At 38.2% G+C, this 17250-nt stretch overlaps 1 gene; it reads right to left on the reverse strand.

Moving 5' to 3' along the window:
- Positions 1–17250, reverse strand: part of Igh (immunoglobulin heavy chain complex) — a 2751187-nt gene that overhangs the window by 1158326 nt on the left and 1575611 nt on the right.

Genomic DNA, 17250 nt, shown 5'->3' on the forward strand with positions numbered 1-17250 from the left:
ACTTGTGAGTCCAGATATCTGCATCTCTGTCAGAGCTTTATGCTTCATACTGGTATTCATGAGCAGAGGGGAACATTATTTGCATGTCTCTGTGCTGTATCATGAGCTCAGGGGTGGGAGCCTTATAAGGCTCAAATACTTTTTTTTTATTACATATTTTCCTCAATTACATTTCCAATGCTATCCCAAAAGTCCCCCATACCCTCCCCCCCCACTTTCCTACCCACTCATTCCCATTTTTTTTTTTTTTTGGCCCTGGCGTTCCCCTGTACTGGGGCATATACAGTTTGCATGTCCAATGGCTCAAATACTAACACAGATGTTTGAGAAGTAATAAAGGCTGAAGTGGCAGCATAGCATCAAATCATCATTTAATCACCTCAGTTGACCAAGACCTTTTTGCATGCCTGTACCTGTGTTCAAGATTGGCATGACAGAGGATAATCATGTATGAGTTAGGTTTGGGCTATTTGAATTGTGTCTCAAAAGAAGAAAAGAAGTAGGTAGAAAAATAAAAACAATTTTATTTAAGATGAATTTCCACTTATATATAAGTAATATAAATTTGCAGCCTCACTCTTTTGTGCTTAATGGATGCAAATGCTTTTGATGTGTTAGGAGAAACATACAGTTAATTCACAAGGAAGTCATACATGAAAGAACTTAAATGTTATGATTTATAAATTAGGAAGAGTTTTTCTATTAGATATTTTCTTTATTTACATTTCAAATGTTATCCCCTTTCCTGGTTTCCCCTCAGAAAACCCCCTATCCTCTCTCCTCTCTCCCTGCTCACCAATCCAACCACACTCAATTCCTGTTCCTGGAATTCCCCTACACTGGGCCAAAAGTCCTTGACAGGACCAAGGTCTTCTCCTCCTGTTGATGAATGACTAGGCCATCCTCTGCTACATATGCATCTAGTTCCAGGAGTCCCATAATCTGTACACTTTGGTTGATGGTTTAGTCCCTTGGAACTCTGAGGGTACTGGTTAGTTCACATTGTTGTTCCTCCTAAGGTGCTGCAAACCCCTTCAGCTCCTTGGGTACATTCTCTAGCTCCTTCATAGGGGACCCTGTGATAAGTCCAATGTTTGGCTGTGAGCCTCCATTTATGTATTTGTCAGACACTAGCAGAGCCTCTCAGGATAGAGTTATATCAAGCCACTGCAAGCAAGCACTTCTTGGCATCCTCAATAGGGTCTTGGTTTGGTGATTGTATATTTATATGGATCTCCAGGAGGGGCAATCTCTGGATGTTTATTCCTTCAGTCTCTGCTTCACACTTTGTCTCTGTAACTCCTTCCATGGGTATTTCATTCTACCTTCTAATTAGGATTGAAGTATCCACACCTTGATCTTCCTTCTTCTTTAGGTTCATGTGGTTTATGAATTATATCTTGGGTATTACCAGCTTCTGGGCTAATATCCACATATCAGTGAGTGCATATCCTGTGTGTTCTATTGTTATTGGGTTACCTCACTCAGAGTGATATCCTCCAGATTCATGGGAATTTCATGAGTTCATAGTTTTTAATAGTTGTGTAGTACTTCATTGTGTAAATGTACCACATTTTCTGTATCCATTCCTCTGCTGAAGGACATCTGGGTTATTTCCAACTTCTGGATCTTATAAATAAATCTTTTATGAACATAGTGGAGCATGTGTCCTTATTACATGTTGGAGCATCTTCTGGGTATATGGCCAGTAGTAGTATTAATGAGTCCTCAGGTAGTACTACCTGCAATTTTCTGAGGAACTCCAAAACTGATTTCCAGAGTGGTTGTACCAGCTTGTAATTCCACCAGCAATAGAGGAATATTCCTCTTTTTTAATCTTAGTGATTCTTACTGGTGTGATGTGGAATCTCGGGGTTGTTTTGATTTGCATTTGCCAGATAACTAAGAATGTTGACCATTGCTTTAGGTGCTTCTCAGCCATTCAGTGTTCCTCAGTTCAGAATTCTTTGTTTAGCTTTGTACCTCATTTTAAGAGGGTTATATTGTTTTCTGAATAATAACTTCTTGAGTTCTTTGTATATAGTGGATATTAAAATTCTACATGATGTACTATTGATAAAGGTTTTTATCCCAATCTGTTGGTTACCATTTTGTCCTATTGACAGTGACCTTTGCCTTACAGAAGCTTTTCAATTTTATGAGGTCCCATTTTTCAATCATTTGATATTAGACCATAAACTACTGGCATTCTGCTCAGGAAAATTTTCTCTGCGCTCATGAGCTCAAGGATCTCCCACACTATCTTCTCTATTAGTTTCAGTGTATCCAGTTTTATGTGGAGATGCTTGATCCTCTTGGACTTGAGCTTTGTACAATGAACTCAGAATGGATAGACAGACTTGCATTCTTCTACATGCTAACTGTGAGTTAAGCCAGCACCATTTGTGCTGTCTTTTTTCCACTGGGTGCTTTTATCAAACTGGGTGCTCTTGTCAAAGAGCAAGCAACCATAGGTGTATGGGTTCATTTCTGGATCTTCAATTGTGTTCCATTGGTCTACTTGCCTATCATTGTACCAGTACCAGGCAGTTTTTATCACAATTGCTCTGTAGTACAGCTTGAGTTCAGGGATGGTGATTTCCCCAGAAGATCTTTTATTGTTGAAAAGAGTTTTCACTATCCTATACTTTTTTGTTATTCCAGATGAATTAGCAAATTGCTCTTTCTAACTCTGTGAAGAATTTATTTTGAATTTTGATGGGGATTGCATTGAATCTGTAGATTGATTTTGGCAAGATGGCCATTTTTCTATATTAATTCTGCCAATCCATGAACATAGGAGATATTTCTATTTTCTGAGATATTCTTCAATTTCTTTCTTCAGAGAATTGAATTTCCTATCCTACAGATATTTAGCTTGTTTAGTTAGAGTCACAACAAGGGATATTTTTTTTTTTATATTTTTTGTGACCTTTGTTAAGGATGTTGTATCCCTAATTTCTTTCTCAATCAGTTTATACTTTGTGTTGAGGAAGGCCACTGATTTATTTGAGATAATTTTATATTCAGCTAATTTTCTGAAGTTGATTATCAGGGTTAAGAGTTCTCTGGTGGAAATGTTGGGGTTACTTAAGTATATTATCATATCATTTGAAAATAGTGCTATTTTGACTTCTTCCTTTCTGATTTGTATCCATCTGATCTCCTTTTCTTGTCTAATTGCTCTAGCTAGGATTACAAGTACTATATTGAATAGGTAGGTAGAGAGTGGGTAGCCTTGTCTAGTCCTTGATTTTAGTGGGATTCCTTTGAGTTTCTCTTCACTTAGTTTAATATTGGCTTTTGGTTTGCTTTATATTAGTTTTACTATGTTTGGTATGGGCTTGAATTCCCAATCTTTCCTATACTTTTATCATGAAGGGCTGTTGGATTTCGTCAAATAGTTTCTTGGCATTTAATGGGATGATCATATGGTTTTGTCCTTTGAGATTGCTTATACAGTTGATTACTTGATGTACTTCCATATATTGAACCATCCTTGCATCACTGGATGAAGTATACTTGGTCATGATGTATGGTTGTTTTGAGGTGTTCTTAGATTCAGTTTGTGAGAATTTTATTGAGTATTTTAGCATAGATATTCATAAGGCAAATTGTTCTGAAATTCTCTTTCATCACTGAGTCTTTGCGTGGTTTAGGTGTCAGAGTTATTGTGTCTTCATGGATTGAATTGGGTAGAGTACCATCTATTTCTACTTTGTGGAATAGATTGAAAGAGTGTTGGCATTAGTTCTTCTTTGAAGGACTGAGAGAACGCCACACTAAACCCATCTGGTCCTGTGCTTTTCTTGGATGGGAGACTATTAATGATTGTTTTATTTCTTTAGCAGACATGGGATTGTTGAGATCATTAATCTATTCCTGATTTAACTTTGGTACCTGGTATTTGTCTAGAACATTGTACATGTCATCCAGATTTTCCAGTTTTGTTGACTATAGTATTATATAGTAGGGTTTGATGATTTTTTTTTTTAATTTCCTTGTTTTCTGTTCTTATGTCACCATTTTCTTTTCAGTTTTGTTAGTTAAGATACTGTGTCTCAACCCTCTTGTTAGTCTGGCTAAGGGTTTATCTATCTTGTTGATTTTCTCAAAGAACCAGCTCCTGGTTTGGTTAATTCTTTATATAGTTCTTTTTGTTTCCTCTTAGTTGATTTCAGCCCTGAGTTTGATTACTTCCTTACATCTACCTTTCTTGGGTGAATTTGCTGTTGTTGTTGTTGTTGTTGTTGTTGTTGTTGTTCTAGAGTTTTTAAATGTGCTGTCAAACTGCTAGTGTATGCTCTGTCCAGTTTCTTTTTGTAGGCACTCATAGCTATGAATTTTCCTATTAGGGATGCTTTAAGTGTATGTTATAAGTTTGCTTATGTTGTTTTTTCATTTACATTAAAGTCTTAAAATGTCTTTAATTTCCCTCTTTAGTTCTTTCTCGACCAAGTTGTTAGTAAAATGTTTTTCAGCTTCCTCATGTATGTGGGATTTTTATTGTTTATGTTTTTATTGAAGACCATAGTATTAAGGACACTTGGACCATGTTGATCTGATAGGATCATGGGGTTATTTGAATCTTTTTACATCTTTTTAGACTTGTTTTGTGACAGAGTATGTGGTCAGTTTTGGAGAAGGTACCATGAGGTATGTTCTGTTTTAGGATAAACTGTTCTATAGGTATCTATTAAAACCATTTCATTCATAACATTTGTTAGTTTCACTGTGTCTCTGTTTAGTTTCTGTTTCCATGATCTGTCCATTGCTGAGAGTGGGATGTTGAAATCTCTCACACCTTTTGCGTGTGATGTAATGTGTACTTTGAGATTTAGCCAAGTTTGTTTAAGAATGTGGCTTCCCTTGCATTAGGAGCATTGATATTCAGATTAGAGAGTTCTTCTTGGTAGATTTTTACCTTTGATGAGTATGAAGTGTCCTTTTTTATCTTTTTAAATAACTTTAGGTTGAAAGTTGACTGTATTTGATGTTAGAATGGCTACTCCAGCTGATTTCTTGAGATCATTTACTTGAAGAATTGTTTTCTAGTCTTTTCCTCTGAAGTAGTGTCTGTCTTTTTCACTGAGGTGGGTTTCCTCTATGCAGCAAAATTTTGAGTCCTGCTTACCTATCCAGTATGTTACCTATGTCTTTTTATTGGGGAATTAATATATCTTATTGTTATTAAGATATATTAAGGAAAAAGATTATTGCTGCCTGTTATTTTTGTTGTTAGTGGTGGAATTATATTTTTTGTGGTTATCTCCTTTTTGATTTGTGAAAAGAAGACTATTTTCTTACTTTTTCTAGGGTATAGTTTCCCTCCTTGTGTTGGAGTTTTCCTTTGAAGGGCTTGATTTGTAGAGAGATATTGTGCAAATTTTCTTTTGTTATGGAATATCCTGGTTTTCCCACCTATGTTTATTGAGAGTTTTGATGGGCATAGTAACCTGGGTTGGCATTTGTCTTATTTTAGCATCTGTATGATGTCTACTAGGATCTTCTGGCTTTCACTGGTTCTAGCAAGAAGTCTTGTGGAATGGTAATAGGTCTGCCTCAATATGTTACATGACTTAATCCACTTACTGCTTTTAATAGTTATTCTTTGTTTTGTGCATTTGGTGTTTTGATTATTATATGATGGGAGGAATTTCTTTTCTGATCTAATTCATTTGGTGTTCTATAGGCTTCCTGTATGTTAATGAGCATCTCTTTCTTTAGGTTAGAGAATTTTTCCTCTATTATTTTGTTGAAGATATTTAGTGTTCCTTTGAGTTGGGACTCTTTGCTCTCTTCTATTCTTACTATCCTTAGGTTTGGTCTTCTCATTGTGTCCTAGAATTCCTAGATGTTTTGAGGTAGGATCATTTTGCATTTTGTGTTTTCTTTGATTGTGTCAATGTTTTCTATAGCATCTTATAACCTGAGGTTTTCTATTTTATTTCTTGTATTCTGTTAGTGATGCTTGATTCTATGTCTCCTGTTCTCTTTCCTAGGTTTTCTATCTCCAGAGTTGTATCTCTTTATGATTTCTTTACTGTTTCTACTTCCATTTTTAGATCCTGGATAGTTTTGTTCTATTCCTTCACCTGTTTGTTTGTATTTTCCTGTAATTCTTTAAGGGGTTTTTGTGTTTCCTCTTTAAATGTTTCTACCTTTTTACCTGTGTTCTCCTGTACTTCTTTTAGGGAGGTATTTATGTCCTTCTTAAAATCCTCTATCCATATCATGAGCTATGATTTTAACTACATATCTTGCTTTTCTGGTGTGTTGGGGAATCCAGGACTTTCTGTGGTGGCAGAACTGGGTTCTGATGGTGCCAAGTAATCTTGGTTTCTATTGGTAAGATTCTTTAATTTGCCTTTTGCCATCTGGTTATCTCTGGTGTAGGATGGTCTTGCTGTCTCTGAGTGGAGGTTGTTCCTCCTGTGGGTCTGTAAGCCTATGTCAGCACTATGCGGAACCCAGCTAACTCCTGGCAGAACTCCTGGTATACAGAGAGATCTGGAGCAGCTCAAGCTCTGGGTGAAGATGGTGACTGGAAGGATCCTGTACCAGCTGCTCCACTGTTCTTGTGCCCCATGTGCTATTCATCCCCCAGCTCCAGATAGTTATTGGAGAGAAAATGGTTATCTCAACTCCAAGCCCAGGAGTGAAAACACTCCTCTGAGAACAGGTCGCTAATGGCGGGACCCATGAAAAGTGAACTATTTCTATCATCTATAGGGAGTAGGGTGGAGAAGTAAGAGGAATCCAGTAATAGAAACATGAGAAATCTCTATATCTATCAGGCAAACACTCCAACATGATTCAGCTTCATGTGAATCCACAATATCTAGATCTATATATCTATATCATATATATACATATATATCATATATCACATATCACATATCACATATCACATATCACATATCACATATCACATATCACATATCACATATCACAATCACATATCACATATCACATATCACATATCACATATCACATATCATATATCATATATCATATATCATACACACACACACACACACACACACACATACACACACACATCACATCACATCACATCACCTCTCATCACATCACATCACATCACATCACATCACATCACATCACATCACATCACATCACATCACATCACATTTTCCTGGACAGTATTCTCATATGTCACAGTTTGATAGTGCATCCAACCTGTAGATCACACAAAATTGACTTGTCATAAAGGTGACTAGGTCAGTTCAAATATAGGAAATAATGTTCTATCTTCATGCCATTTTCCATCCCATATATTACAAGGCTCTTCCTGATCATTTTCATCCCATTATTACACAGAGGCCTTAGTCAGCAGGGATGGAGCAGATAATGTGGCTGTTCCAGTGGTCTCCACATACAAAACTGAACAATACCTAAGCTCTACTGTGAGTAAGAAGAAAGAATAAGTTAGCTTATTCAAAAAGGAGGAGGAGGAAGAGAAGTGCCATGAGCCATGGCCTCAGCCATGGCCTTGTGGAAAATTTCCAGCTTACACAAACTATCATGAGAGAACATTCGTGGTCATCACAGTTATAATGTTTGTGGGTAGAGAGGACACTGTGACCATTGGTTCCAGGAGCTGAAGATTGCCACCTGACCATCAGAGAGCCCCTGTCTTTTTCCCCCTCCATTGGAGCCTCCTCTTTCTTTCTACTATTGACATCCTAGAATAAAATTTTTCAGAGCTTGATCAGTCCAATTGTCTTGCTCTCATTCTTCTTGTTTCTTGTTCCTCCCTTGTTCTCCCCCCTGCCCTAGGTCCGTACTGATTATCTCTGCAGGTCATGGCAGAGAAGGAGAAGGACAAGGAGAAATGAAGGAGGAACAGGAAGAGGAGGAGGAAGTAGAATATGAATGAAGCATGTGGAAGATAAGTGGATTCACAAGAAATGTGAGTATTTGATTCAATCTCTCATTATACACATTACCTGACAAGGAGCACAAAGACACAAACCTCTTATTCATACAAGTCACAGGCCTTGTATGTAGAAGCCAATAGGTATCGCATGAGATTCTCATGCTTCCTTCGTTAACAACTGTCATTGATGGTTCTGTTCTGAGGATCACTGCAGAATTCACTAAGGTCTCAGGAACTTCCGATCTTGGTGATTAAACCAGAAGCATCCTTCCTCCCATCGGTGACAAAATTCACTTTGTTCCTGTGAGAAAGTGTTAATGCAATATAATATATAGCATAATAAGGGTAAACCAGTAAATAAAAAAGAGAGGTGATACTATGTACACACACCAGTGAAAATATATTCATTTTTGTAATAGTTGTGTTTGGCACAGCTTTTGTGTTTCCATCAAGGGGATATTGTAAATAAAAGATTTGCATAACAAAAATAGCAGAAATATCTGATTTGGGTATTTCCTGCTTGAAATTTGCCCTGTGTTCCCTTTACCTGTGTAGTGCAATGTGAATAAGAAAGCAGAGTTTCACTTGTAGCTATTTTTCTTACATAATAGAAGACTCACACATATAGGTTAATAACAACAAGAGATTTACTGATATATAGATATATCTCAGTTATATAGGCATGGTCTCTTGTTTCTCCCAAAAATTCTCCATGAAGAAATGCTAACATCTTAAATATATATTTTATGAGTATGATTCTCTCACATATTATTATTTAATAAAAATAGTTGTTCTTTACACATAATGATACAATGAACGGAAAATAAGGGATTTTTTTTTTTTAGATGAATAGCTCAAGTATTTTGGTTTTAATGAGAAATGTCTCCAGTAGACTCCTATATCTGAAAACTTGTTCCATGGTGGAAAATGTTGTTTGGGGAAGTTATGGAACTTATAGGGCTTGGAGCCTCACTGGATTAAGTACATCACTGGGTTTGCAATTTATATTCTTCCCAACTTCCAGTTTGCTAGTTTAGACTCCTCTGTCATGAAAAGTGATCTTCATTTTCCCTCTCCTGCCCTCAGATGTCATGCCTTCCTTTCCATTTTGAACTCTCCCTCTGGTACCAGAAGCCAAGGTATACTCATTTTCTCACTGAAGTGGGATTTAGACACATTCTTTTGTGATACATAAAAACAACAAAACAAGGTTAATATATGGGCATATATAAAAGAATATCAATGTTATGGATAGGAAAGTACATTGGGGCTTTTTGACAGTCACTTGGTGCGGTGAAAAGTTTTGCTGCACCTAGAGTCATGCCAGAAGATATTAAGGAAGAGTATGGTACATCACACTTCAACATCTCAGTTGCACACAACAGTCTTGTGTTCACATTTATGTGTACTTAGTTTCCACAACTACTGCATCATGATATGTGGAAAATTTGTGGGGGAATGTGTCATGATCAACTGTTACTAGTATTTTCACGTTCTCTATCAGAGCTAGAGATTCACACACAGCTGGGCTTGTATCAGATATCCCAGCTCTGGGTTTAGAACTAGGGGGTCAGATGCCACATTATATTCTGGAGTATAAGAGTAAGAGACAGGAAATGGGAGTTCAGATTAATAAAACAATCATTCTACATTGCAACTGAGTCATATTGGAGTGTGAAGCACAGTCCACAAAGACAGAAGGAAGCTTTGAAATGAGATGTGGTTAATAGGTTATTGAGCAAAAATCACTTAATTTTGTTCATTCCCTGAATAACAACGCCTTCTTTAATAGTAAAGCAATAATTTTATCACACTAACACTCAGCCCAGAGTCTGTAGCACAGACTTGCTAAAACATTTGTACTTTCTAAGAATGAGATTCTTTAAACAATTTCAGGAAGTTTCTGATATAACCAATGTTCTATGTTATGTTCATGTAAGTCTGGGTGGTTTATTTTATTTTATTTTATTTTTTATTTTTTGCAAAAATATTTTGTAGCAAAAAGTCAGATATCCATATAAACTACAGAATACACACACACACACACACACACACACAAATATATATATATATATATATATATATATATATATATATATATATATACACATATAGACAGGATGTCAGGGAGAACCTCAAAAGAGAGATGCAAATCTGACCCCAGAGACCAGCACTCACTTCTTCTCCTGAGCTCTGTATGTGCTGAGTAGTCCCCAGGTTCTGAGGTTATGGAAGGAAGATTTGTGTCTGTGCTCTGAAGTTTCTTCATTGTGTATTTTGTGCCATAGTATTGGAGAGTGTCCTTGCCTCTCAGACTTCTCACTTTCAGATAGGACAGTTTTTGGAATGATCTATGGAGGTGGTAAATAGATTCTTTAACTATGACACATAGTTTGCTACCAAAATTGTGGTTACTTTCTCCAATCTACTTCAGTCTCTAGGTCCTGCCATATATCTTTCACTCAGTTGATACAGAATTTTAATCCACAGGCTACATTCAAAAGCCTCAGGGACTTTCCAGGTATCCCCAAGGTTCATCCAGACACACCTAGCTATATACCTGAAAATAAAAAAAAAATCTTGGTTAGAAAACTATTGCACATGTCAGTTTTCTATAACAGATGTCAACTTATACACTCAGTATCCCATCCTCCCACAAATTACCTTTATAAGCAGCAAGATAATAAATTCAGTTCAGCTTCAAATCCAGGTGGATTTTTATCTCAAATATTCAATTTGCCAATAAAGACTCAGTAACCAGATGCTGTAGTGGAAGCCTGTTACCTCAGAAAGAGAAAGCACCCAGCTGACCCTACTCTGTCTGCAGCCAACATCCTAAAGGAGCTTATCCTCAAAGCCCAAAATCCCTTCAATCACAATGTCCTTCCCTTCAACTTTCTCTGCACCTCTCTATCAATCCTCCACTTATTATCCATATCTTCCATGGTAACTCCCTGGTAACTCCTTGTTTGTGCCACATGTTTAACTGTGGTTGACATTGTTTAATCTTGTATACAATAAAGAGAAAGCTGTTGGATTAAAGTTGTTATGGCATAACCACACCACACCACAACTGAAAACAGTTCGTTTTTAGTAAATAACACACTCATAGTGGTTACTTGTGATAAAATGTCATGCATCAGACTGTGTTCAACACTGATCACTAAATGGGAAGACACGGGAATCCAGGACAGGGCTCCTCTACCACAGCTGCTGAGAGATGGCTGTTCTGGTTACTATGAAAACAAGGAGGCTCATTTGCTTGCCTCTTGCAGTAAAACTAGTTCTGTGGTAGAATTCTTAGAGATATGAATGCCTAGATAGGGACAACACTAAGAATCCAAGAAGAGTTATAGAAAAAACTCCTATGTATTTTTAATAAAAATTAAAAATCTTATTTGTTTTTATCCCTCTGCTGCCTTAATAGATATACAGAAATCATTAAGATACAATTTGATAGTTTGAAAAGACGAGCAGAGTTTATGAATGTTTAATCCAGATATTAAATGATAGAAATTCCTTTTGAAAATGTAACTTAGTGGTGATTTCTGCAATAGAACTCCTGTGTGATACCCAGTCACAGAAGGATACAGAAACAAAGTGTGGAGCAGAGACCGAAGGAAAGGACATCTGGAGACTGTATCACCTGAGGATTTATCCCTTATACAGTCACCAAATGCAAACACTATTGTGGATTCCAAAAACTGCATGATGACAGGAGGCCAATAAAGTTGTCTCCTGAGAGTCTGTGCCAGAATCTGACAAATACAGAAGGAGAATCTTGCACCCAGCCATTGGACTGAACATGGGGTCCCCAGTGCAAGACATAGAGAACGGACTGAAGGAGCTGAAGGGGTTTGTAATCCCATAGAAAGGACAACAATATCAACCAATCAGAACCCCTCAGAGATCCCAGGGTCTAAAACACCAACCAAAGAGTATACATTGAGGGACTCATGGATCTAGCAGCATATGTAGCAGAGGGTGGCATTGTCAGAAAATAATGGGAGGAGAGTTCCTTTGTTCTATGATGGCTCAATGTCCCAGTGTAGAGGTATGCTGCGGGGGGTGGGGGGGACGGGGAGGCAGGAGGGGTGGATGGGTGAGGAAACATCACTAATAGTACATCACTATTATATACACTTTCAAAGGAATAAAGGAATATGTCTGTGAGTTACAAGATAGAGCTAAACCTAAGCCTCCTCCACTCTGAGGCATGTTGGGACATCCATCTGTCTCTCCAGTTCTGATATACCCAGAACATGGAACTTCCATACTGATTGTGAGTGAGATGCAGCATGAAAGTGCTTGAAATTCTCTTTCAAAGAGTAAAGATGGCCAGGTCCTGGGTTTCAATTGTGTAATTCATTCAATTCTGAGACACACTGTCTTCCTGGTAGCTGGGAAAGCCTTTGTACTCTGTCATTTGTCTTTCTGTAGCTTTATGGGACACTAACATGGATTTTAGCGAAATAATTGGAGTGATCTCTGTCAGTTCTTGTGTATTCCAAGTAATGCCTCTAATTGACATATGAGCATCAAATTGACATATGAGTGGTTTCCTGGGACTTTTGTGTGGTTAAATAAGATGACCAAACTCTGTAGTGTGAGTAAAGACATTTGCTACCCCCTAGCTGAACCCATCTCTCAGTATATGCACAGTTCATTTACTTAGATATTTTTTGGTGTCACATATCAAAAATTATTGACCAATTGCCATAGGAATAATATAACTTTGCAGTGGAAATTTTTCCACACTCTGTTTACTAATCTGATGCATGGCTTCATTTTCTATATCTCATTCGTACATAGATTTAGCATTAAAATATTTTTTGGGAATATTTTAGTCCTTCACAAATATGCTATGATGTTTTTCATAGCAATCTTATGTTATACAGATTGACCAGGGCAGACATTACATGGAATTCTGTGGAAGACAGAAGCTTTCACTCTCCTTGAGAGATTCAGGCTTTCTCATCTGTAATGACACCTGAAACTGTAAATTGTGCAGACAATTCAAACCTAAGTACAACTCAATGTTTATACTAATCATGGTCTTTCTTTTGCTGATTCCCCTAAATTCACAAGGAAAGGAATTACTCTGGTTTGGTTTTGTTGTTGTTGTTGTTGTTGTTTTGTTTTCTTTTGTTTTGTTTTGTTTTTGTTTTTTTGTTTTTTTGTTTTTCTACCCTGACCCTGCGGTTTATATTTGAAAAGGAGAATCCATGATACAGTTAACATACTCTACATTTCACAGAAGTTATTGGACTCCGGAGGAAAAAAAAGTCTGCCCAAATTTACCTGGCAAAGAATCTCTTCCTGAGTGTCATGGAATCTGCTGGAAAAGACTCAGACGATTAGGAAGGGGAATGATGGATTTGAGAATACATCCATGGGGAAAATAAATGTAGTAGCATGTGAAGAGACACCCCAATCAGTTCTCACCAGCTGTTTGAGGTAGACGCACTTGTGAGAAGTTCTAGGTCCAATGAGAAACATTATATACATGGTGTAGCCAGAAGAGAAAGTCTGTACCTAGAGAAATCTTACAGCTCTTCTCCAGCAATGGGAGAAGGGAACCCAATGCATGTGTTACTGCTGAACTCTGGCAAGAGGAGGTTTCCTCTGCAGAAGTATTACAGCTCTGATCCTGCAAGGGTGTTAGGTCACAGATGGATGTTACTCTGGCAATTAAGAGCTAAGAAATACCACAATTTCATGTCAAAGACCATCCCGTGAGAAAGTGAGCCCTTCACAATCTCCCTAACAGACCAAATGGCCTTGTACTAAGAGCTGGTTATCACCCCCCTCCCTCCCTATTCCTTTCTTGGCACCTAAGGCTATAAAAGCTGAATTATAGTCCCCTCTTCCCTATCTCTTCCTAAGTTCCCATGCCATCCAAGGACATTAGTTATGCCTGATCCCAGTCTGACCCTCAAGGCTGTCAAGGAGGATGATGTTCCAGAGACAAGATCCAGAGTGCCCGCTGCCTGGCGCCTGACTTCGGCCTCCATGTCAGCAGATGCCCACTTCTTTGTTCTTTGTATAATTCTCCCTCCAACCCTCCCATATTCCCCACGATGTATGCATTAAAAAGAAGGCACTTCAGCCTAATAAACGAGACCTTGATAGGCACATTCTTCTTAGTCTCCCCTCTTCTTTCTCCTCCTCCAATCTCCTTCCAGGTTTGCGGTCCCCCTCGCACCCACGAATAACTGAATCCCCCGGGACGGGATAATTTCACACTGCACAAGAGACTTCACATAAGAGATTTTCAGGGCAACAGGTATACAAGGGTTGGCTGCATCTGCTTGTGTGAGAAATAGCACAGAACTGAGCAGAAGGCAGGATTTATATAGTTTCCTGGGATGGGTTCCAAGATAACTTGGAATTAGAAGGACTCTTTGAAATAATTCCAAAGTTCATTGTATCATTGATGGGCTTGGTAAAGAAAAAATGTTACAGATTCTGATTTTGTAATAGGTTCAAGTTAGCAAAAGGGTGTTTTATTCTTCTTTCTCTTTAGCCCCCTGCTCAAGAACATGCCTGTCTTAGGAAGTTCTTCTCTTGGCATCTTTACCCTACAAATTATATTTTCTATTCTCTGGGTCTTGTTTACACAGCTTGGTAAGTTTTACCTTAGCTAAATTGACTGCTTAAAACTGATAATTTCTTTGTGCTTGTAGTTTTATTTTGTTTTTTAAAACAAAATAGTCCAAATATGGCAATGGGTCCATGGAGCTGTTACGTTGTCAATGATACAGAACATTTTGCCTTTGTAGACTATGATTATGTGTTCATATTTTTTAAATACAGACCCAAATACAAACTATCATATTTTAAAATGAAATTTAATTGGTTATTTCATTTATTTTCATTTCCAATGTTATGCCCCTTCCCAGTTTCCCCTGTAATATACCCCTGACCCACCCGTGCTTCTATGAGGATGCTACTCCACAGATTCACCCACTCCCACCTCCCTACCCCATCATTCCCCTATGCTCAGGCATCAAGCCTGAAACTATCTTATTTATACACATTAAACTGATCATAGAATCAAAATTAAAGAGCAATCCTGAGTGACCCTGGTTGATGCTAAACTCAGAGAAAACTTTTGAAATTGAAGGCAGCAAACCTATATCCTGTGACAATGTCTTACTCTTACATAAGGCTATATTCTGGGCTGACAGGGTCTGTAATTATTTTACTAGAGGTTGGTTAAAGAATTTAGTCCTTAACTGAACCCTGTACATCCTGGCAGGGTTGGAGAGAGCTCAGGCTTTGCTGATGCCTTCATGAATTCTGCAAGAAATTTCTTCTTGATCTTGCTTAGATATGGTGCCAGTCTATAATGGGGTGTATCTTTCCCTATGATACACCGAATACTATTATATAATTTGACTTTGCCAGAAGAACAAAATTGAGACACATATCCTATATGTTTGTATATATAAATATAGATAATATATATGCATACACATATACATATATGTATGTACACACACATACACACACATGCCAGACTGTCTCAAGCTATTTAATAAATAGCTATCTCTAGAAGGAAAGATCAATAATCAAATAGATGTTTAATCCATGATGCATGATGGTCTTTATTACATATCTGAATACTGAATAACTAGGCTATAATACCACCTAAGAAATAGTTCAGAAGCCGGGCATGGTGGCACACGCCTTTAATCCCAGCACTCGGGAGGCAGAGGCAGGGGTATTTCTGAGTTCAAGGCCAGACTGGTCTACAGAGTGAGTTCCAGGACAGCCAGGGCTATACAGAGAAACCCTGTCTCAAAAAACAAAATCAAAAACAAAACAAAAACAAAAAACAAAAGACAAAAAAAAAATAAAAAAAGAAATATTTCAGAAGGAGATACATGAACTTCCCTTGGATAATGAGAGCAAGCAGGAAAAAAGCAAGTTTCCTACATTTGTGTCCTTCATGGAGGCAGCAATCAGTGGTTTAGCGCCTTCCAGATGCTGTTGCCCAGATCTAGGGTGGATATTCCATCCCCAAACAATGTAACTAAGAAAAAGTTACTTAGGTGTGCCTTATTCATTGGGATTTTAGTTAATTCAGGATGCAGTTGAGGTATAATATGCATATACAATCTCACAAATACTACCCAAACAAAGACAACAATAGACAATACACAGGGGATGGGGAGAAGTCAAGAAGGGTCCAACACTATGAAGAACTATAAGCCAGTAACAGACACCAGACAAATGCTGTGTGTGTGTGTGTGTGTGTGTGTGTGTGTGTGTGTGTGCGTGCGTGCGTGCGTGTGTGTGTGTGTGTGCGTGTGTATCTGCATCTGAGTCTGAACTTGTGTTTCTGTAGGTGTCTGTGTAAGTGCACAGAGTCTAGGAAAGGGCTTTTCTTCTTCTCAAGTTGAAGGTACAGGTGAGCTCTTCAACAAGGGCATAAATATTCACTGGAGAAAATATGGAAACAAAGTGTGGAGCAGAGACTGAAGGAAAGTCCATCCAGAGACTGCACTCCTGGATAACATCAAGCCCATATACAAGCACCAATCCTGGATGTTATTGTGGATGCTGGGAAGTGCTTGCTGAGAGAAGTCTGATATGGCTTTCCCCTGAGAGGCTTACCAGAGTCTGACAAATACAGAGGAGGAAGCTCACAGCCAACCATTGGAATCAGCTCTGTGGTCCCCGATGCCAGATGGAGAAGGGACTGAAGAAGCTGTGGGAGTTGTTGCCCCTTAGAGGGAGCTACAGTAACAACTGGTCAGACCCCCTAGAAGCTTCCGGGGACTGGACCACCGACTAAAAGTACATGTGGAGTGACCCATGGTGCTGGCTGCATATGTGGCAGATGATGGCCTTGATGAATCTCAGTGGGAGGAAAGGCCTGATGGTGTTCACTGCCCCAGTGTAAGGGAATGCCAGGGCAGACGAATGGGACTGGGTGGGCTGGGGTATACCCTCATAGGGGCAGGGGATTTCTGAAAGGGAAATCTGGCAAGGGGAAAAAATTGAAACGTAAATAAAGAAAATATCCAAGAAAAAAAAAAGAATCAAACTCAGAGCCTCTGATTAACTTACAATCAGTCTTAACTTGATGCTGAGACATCATCTCTGAGCTATTGAAAATTTCTCACTCTAGAATTGGCTGCCTTCAGTTATTTCTAGTAGGTTTTGTAAGCACTGGTTTTGTAGAAGCTTGGGAGTCTTTTTCCTGTTTTCTATTTGTGCAATTTCCTGAAGCCTCAGAGTTTGATTATTGTGCCCACGGCGAATTTTTTTATACCAAGGAATAAACAATAAAGCCTTAATGATTTCTTTGGTAACTCATTACAAAGATGCTATGTTAAAGA

This window comes from Mus musculus, chromosome 12, assembly GCF_000001635.26.
Source record: "Mus musculus strain C57BL/6J chromosome 12, GRCm38.p6 C57BL/6J".
NCBI classification, from domain to species: Eukaryota; Metazoa; Chordata; class Mammalia; order Rodentia; family Muridae; genus Mus; species Mus musculus.